The 7,020-nt window shown below is 31.5% G+C and overlaps 1 pseudogene; it reads left to right on the forward strand.

The window, feature by feature from the left end:
- The first annotated feature begins 566 nt into the window (after nucleotides 1-566).
- LOC107872001 lies at nucleotides 567-1,157 on the forward strand (annotated as a pseudogene).
- Nucleotides 1,158-7,020: the final 5,863 nt, after the last annotated feature.

A 7,020-nucleotide genomic window follows, 5' to 3' on the forward strand; every position in this document is an offset into this window, starting at 1 on the left:
AGTTTAAAAAGAATTTTGAATACATTGAACTCAAACTCCTGATGCCATAGATAGCTGTTAACAAAAGGAACTAAATTAGCAGAAATGGGTGCCTTAGATAGCTCTTAGCAGAAGCTGAATATATTAAACTAAAACTCTTAACTGATGTCGTAGATAACTCTATATTTGTAAAGTAATACAAGACTACTGGAAGCTTTTAAAGAAAATATACATAAAACTAGAATATGTGGTTAATTAATGAACTGGTGAGAAATATATTTGATATACTAATCATATTATGCCTTAACATATGACTTTAACTAAAAATTTCTAAGTTTCATTGTATAAATAGTTGGATAACTACTATGTTTCAATCCAACATTCTTTATCTATGATTTCGCTAAGCATTAAAATAACCCTATTAAACATTCAGTTTTTTCCAAGCATCAGAATAACCGATAAAAAAGATCCAAGATCAAGAAAAGAGATGCGGCTCCAAAAATGAATCTTACTATTTCTTGGGGGTAGATTTAGAATCTTATCTCTCTTTTGTTACTCTGAAAATATCCACTCTCTGAACAAATCATATGGCTTCTTCAGATCATCATAGAAGAGCACCTCTACTTACTGACGGGAACATCAATGCAAGAGCCTTTACTATTGGAATTGGTGGCCCTATTGGTTACTGGAAAAAGAACTCTTATGCTAGAATTATGTAATCTCTCAAGGTAAAAATATAGTTTTGCAGCAATAACAAATGATATATTCAAAATAAGATGGAGAATTCTTAATAAAACATAGAGTACTATTAGAGGAAAAGATTTGAATTATGAAAATAGGAGAATGACCACATGCTTCTATTCAGGAGGATATAAGTATTAACCTTGGACCTCTTGAGGAGCTTTGGAATCTGTACAACACAGATATATGTGAATCTGGTGGAGACAATCTAGCGGCAAACTTTAACAGGGAGCATGCTAACTACATAATCTACATAATAATGTTTCAGCTAGTGATAAAATTCCTAGAAAAGGAGGTCCTAAAATTACACTAGCAGACCTCCTTGTGATAAATAATTTAGCATTAACTGTGGGAGCAAATCGTTATAGGGGGTTTGAAGAAGTAAGGAAACTATGAGAAAGATTTGAAAAAGTTTACCAGCTTGTGTTTCTCGGATATTATGGAAGGAAAAAAAATGTATGATGTTTTGAAGGAAAAGTTGATTCAATACAGAGGATTAAGTTTAGATGCTTATGGCCTTTTTTGTGTAATCTTCAGGATGTCAAAAAAATAGCTAGTTGATTTCCTCAATTCAATAGAAGGATACGAATTGACAGAAGGAACCCTTCTTTTTTCTTTTTCGTTTTGGTAGGAGGGATCTGACTATGTGAATGTACCAGAGCAAGCTTGGTGCTAGATTTTTCTTTTCTTTTTTTTCTATCAATGCATTACTAACCTGTTAATTAAAAGAGCTTTTCATGCTTGGCAATTTGACGTTGTAAACAGGCCAATATAATCTTATAGTCCCGTTAGTATATTAACTTTCCTATCACATTGAGGACATAGTAAACCACATCTTACAAGCTTGGGAAGCTGCAACAGGCAATAAGAAGTGCTGAAATATTCAGCGGAAACTTTACTTGAACATATTGGATCTTTTGTGAATTTTTTTGCTTCTTCGACGCTATCTAAAATTTAATTATCTAGACTAAAATAATCGATCTTCTGAATAATGTGTATTTACATGGTTTTTGTACAAGCACTACATAATATACAAATTTCTATATTTATTTTGGTTGATTCATTTGGTTAAAATTGAATCCTATTGTATGTTATCATCATGTAGCACATGGGATTTCTTTTTTTTCAAAAATGATATTAGAATTATCAAAATCATGATAAAAAGAAATGAAGACATCAGAATCCTGCATTTGAGCCTAGGAATAACTTTCAATAGGACATACGTGAAACAAGACATACGTGAAGTTGCTTCGCTAGCAAGGAATTTATAAAAATCTAGGGAAATGTGCCTATGAAGTGCAAAGGGATAGTAACCATGCTAAAGGGAGGTGCAAAATATGAAGTCTACAAGATGACAATAGCTGCAGCAGCGTAATTCTTATGGAGGGATACAAAAAATTGAGCATTCTAGGTGAAATTGACTTTTCCAGATGCTATAGTAAAGCATGTCATACAAGAGATTCATTTTCGATGAAGCAACAGGTCATATTACTAGATGGCTATATACTATTGAACCATGCACTCCAATATCTAAATAGGAATAGCTCATTTAATACATAATCTATTTTCAATCATGTGTGACAGTTAACAGCCGACATGATGTATAATATTTGTATTATTGAGTGTAATAAATTATGTATAGTTCATAATTTTCTGGTGATGACCAACTCTTTGATGATTAGATGATATATAATATCATAGATAAGGGTAGAAACCTGTGTTTCTTAGAAAAGGGCATGATGTTTGTTCTCTTTAGCCCAATAATCCATATGGGAAAACAAAGAAATCTAATAATTTTCCACTTGAATTTATTCTCAACGAAACCAACACTTGAGTTCTCTATTATGCTATAGTACCTTATCTTTAGCAGCCATTTTATTATATCTACACAGTTATAGGTTCTTAGTACATCAATAGCAGAAACCTACGTTAAGAGACGCAAATATATAGCCAACATTTGTATCAAATTTTTCTTATAGAAATATATTCAGGCCAATGAGGAAATGATCAATTCTTGTTTGAAGCTTTATATCTTGCTTAATGTATAACTGTGTTAAGTTTCGACTGCAATAGTACAAGATAAAAAACAAGTCAAAGTTCACAAAAAGTAAAAGAATCTCACTCATTGTCTACTTATCAATCTCCTAGAAACCATGGATATTATAAACTTTACTTCTATTCTCTGACATTCTTATTAAAAAACGTACATTCTTATAAAAAATGCCTCCTTCTTATTTAATTGTGACACAAAAATTGCATCTTTTTAAGCAAACACAATCGACACCATAAACAAATAAAAAACCCAATAACAAATTATCACATTTCACTAAATGAACCCTAATACTATAACTTCACTTTGCTCTAAACAACCCCTAATAAATCAAACTTGAAGACACTTCAAAAACTTTAAATTATTAGTTGAGAATTCAGACCAATAACCTTTTCACTAATTATTAAAGAAAAAAGAGGGAGAGCAGAAAGAAGAAAACAACTGGAATCAAACAAACAATAGAAAGAAGAAATCATCGAAATAAAGTGGAACAAACAAACAACTTGGTGGATGAGAAATCATACTTGAGCTGCTATGGAAGCTGGCTGCGATGGAAATTGAGATTAGGGTAAAAACTTGATGGCAAAACAAAATTGACAAAGCTGTGAGAAGAAGCAATAGAAAACAGAGTTAGGGTAAACTTAAATTGCAAAAAGAAATTGGCAAAGATTCCAAGAAGACCATTTGGGCAAACCTTAGAGGGATGACCTATATTTTGAAGAGAAAATCGAGTTTTTTTTTATAAGTTCTTTTTTTTTCCTTAGAATATATATGTTTTGGCAGTGAAAACAAAATTTTTTATTTTTTCTTAAATTTTTTAATTAAAATTTGGCGGTACTTTACCTACTCAAGGTTCTAAATTATCTGTAGGGACTGGTTAGTAATTTTCTTAGGACCATATTTTATACCTTCACAATAAGTTACATAATTAGGGATCGACATATAATCTTTTTCCAATAAATATACATTTAGAGACGAAATTATTAACTCGTCCCTGAATGTTGGTCTTAATTAGACCTTTTTGTTGTAGTGTGTTATAATTTGCAACCTTTTCCATACTAATATGATGAAAAAATACATCTTAGAGTATTGATCAAAGTTTATGAAGAAAGCTTTTTCCAAATCTTTTCTCAAAGATCTGGTCCTTAGTAGATTTTTCACTTAAACAATAAAGGAAATCAACAAGATCAATTTTATGTGGAAAATCTCTTCTTTCAAGGAGTAAAAATTACAATTCTGCTTCACTAATCTTCAAACAAGATTTAAAATTACAACTCAATAATCAAACCTTAACTTCAACACCTAGACTCGAACAGTTAACTCAAATTGTTTCACTGCCAACTCTTCAAAAAGTCAAACTTACTTCTTGTTACAAAACCTCACTAACATACCTCAATAACTATCATAACTTTTTAACTAACAAACTTAATAAGAATCAAAACACAACCACATAACTAGACAATTAAGAATCAACTATATCTTGCAAGTGTATGTCAAGATCTCCTATTGCGTCAGGAAAATACTTTCATAGTATGTGCAACATGTACTTGAAATTGTGTTGTTTTCCTCCTTTTATAGATGCTCTAATGCTCCTCTCCTAATATATGTATGAAACTCTACCTTCTTGACACAAAAATTTTTCTTGTTAAATAAGGGAGTAAAGCCTAAAGGGCAAGTTTTTTTCATCCGAAGTTTTAAAAGGACATATAAAAAAATTCAAAATGGACAAGGCAAATGAAGGTGTTTTCCCTGTCAATAAAAAGGTAACGTTATCAGATAATGGTAAAGTGCAGGGAGGGAGCACGATTTTACCTTACAAGATAAATGGCATCCCTTACCTTATCCATTGACTAACAGAGGGTGGGGGTTGGGAATCTAAATTAAGGTGGCGGGGTTGTCAACTGACCCCTAGGAAAAGAGAAATATTAATTCTAGGACCTGACGCTGATGTGTTTCCTTCATCCATCTTTACTTGTATACTTATTCATTTTATAAAATCAATGGATAAATTACTTATTTTTATCTATTTTTACCTTTGATATTAAATACAATACATCACTCATTGCATTTTTCAAAGCAAAAAATTTATTATATTCAAAGGGTGATATAATAAAATCATCCATCTATTTATTGTTTCTTAAGTCATGTGAAAAGTTAAAATTGAACAAGCATATATGAATGGAGAAATATTTAGTGAAGAATTTATTTTAACTGTTGATAGTTCAAGGTTAAGAGACTGTTTTTGTAATGACCTAAAAATTTGATAAAATATGTGAAATTTGTGATATTATGTGATTTAATACCTCTCTATAGTTGTGGGTGTGGTGGTGATTGTCACGATTTTCAATGTATTTTAATACCATTTATGTGATAATGTGATTTTTGATGGCTTCAAGAACCTTATTTTTGGACTTATATGGATATCTGTTGATCCATGCGATGGATGACTGAATAGACTGTGCCAACATTTTTGAAGTATCGATTTTAGGATAGGTAGACCTTGGGTTCGAGTCCCGATGTACCCAAGCTCATTTTGACCCGTTGCTTGAAAAGTTGAAAAACTAAAAATATGGATATGGAACCCACATTTAGTTGAAATAATCTCGGATAGAAAATTCGACTTCGTTAGTAGATCCAAAACATCGGTTTTAGGGTGGTAACATATTTGATGTGATTTTATAGCTTTTAAATCTCATTTCGACCCTCGGTTTGAAAATTTGTGATTTCGGATTTCGGGGGTCAACTCTGTGAAAATGATATTTTTTCAAAAATTTAACTTCGTCAACACGTCCAAAACGTCGAATTTAGTATGATTTCATAGTTTGTTTGCATATATGGGACTCCGAATGAATTTCGAATTTTCCGTCGAAGTTTGGGTTGGACTTAAAGAAAAAAACTGATTTTTTAAAGCTGGTACTGTATATAAAAACACCTTTTTTTACCCTTTGTTAGCCCATTTTGTCATTCTTTCACCTTGCCTCTTGAGAGTTAAATCCTAAAATAGTGTGAGAGCTTAAAAGTGAAGCTTGTGAGAGCTTGGGAAGCTAGATTAACACCTATTTCTTGATTCTATTACGGATTTAAGATGAGATTTCATCCTCTGCTACTCTAATTCCTTGATTAATTTCTCAAAAGCTCAAAAATTTCAGAGCTTGATTTTAAACCCCAATTTCACTCCTTTTCACCTGAATAATATTTTAATATGATAATTACTAGTTTTCCATCAATTTAACCTTTAAAACAACTCTGATTCTTTATTTTAACACAGATTTTGAAGATTTTACCCAGTAAAGTTTAAAAATAGTTTTTCTTCGATTTGAACCTCAATTTTTACTCTACCTGACTTGGATTTTCATCTGTAGTTTTCTAGAAATATGAAGAACACATTTTTGAATTAATTATGATTTTGCCCTTCTTTTTCAAAAATCTTTTTCGGGGATCCAATTTAATCCAAAATCAAAAGTAGTCAATATGGGTATCATTGACTTTTTTTGACGCATAGATTCTATATTTCTTGATTAGTTGATTTTGAATCATTCTTGGAAATAAGGTCTTGAGTTCAAAATGTAGTGGACCAATTTCGGCATTCGAGGTAGATTATCACTGAACTGTTCAGACTGAGCTGGGTAGTTAATTTGTATACCAAAATGCATATTAAGGGTGAGAACCAATCATGAAATATGAATATCTATATGTTGTACCTGTGTGGGGGCCTGACTGCAATGCAATTATTGAATCTAGGATATCATGTGATATGTGTGACCGTGTAGGGTCTTATGTGATATTGATAGCCTGGAATACATGTGAATAACTGCATTGTGTTGTCATAAATGCCTACTGTTATGCCTATTAGTGTATTATGATATATTCATACTCATTGGGCATATGAGTAATGCGGAAAACTCATGGATTGTAGAGTAATGAGTGGATATTGTCTCGCGTAGTTGTGGAATTATAATATTGTGATTGTTTATGAAAATACATCACATGAATTGGTTGTGAAAATACTCATTTTTAGTAGTCGTAAACATTGCATCATCATTCTCATATCATCATACGTATCATTTCACTTGTTTGTTGTATTACTTTATATATAATTGTTATCATGTATGTGTATTTGATTTTTGTCTTATGTTATGTGTGCGCTATGGAAACACTGGAAATCGAATTTTATAGACCTTCTCCGAGGGATATGCTGGAGATGGATTATGGATATTAGTTGTATTGAAATACTGAAAACATTGGAAATA

Source organism: Capsicum annuum, chromosome 5 (genome assembly GCF_002878395.1).
Source record: "Capsicum annuum cultivar UCD-10X-F1 chromosome 5, UCD10Xv1.1, whole genome shotgun sequence".
In the NCBI taxonomy this organism is placed as follows: domain Eukaryota; kingdom Viridiplantae; phylum Streptophyta; class Magnoliopsida; order Solanales; family Solanaceae; genus Capsicum; species Capsicum annuum.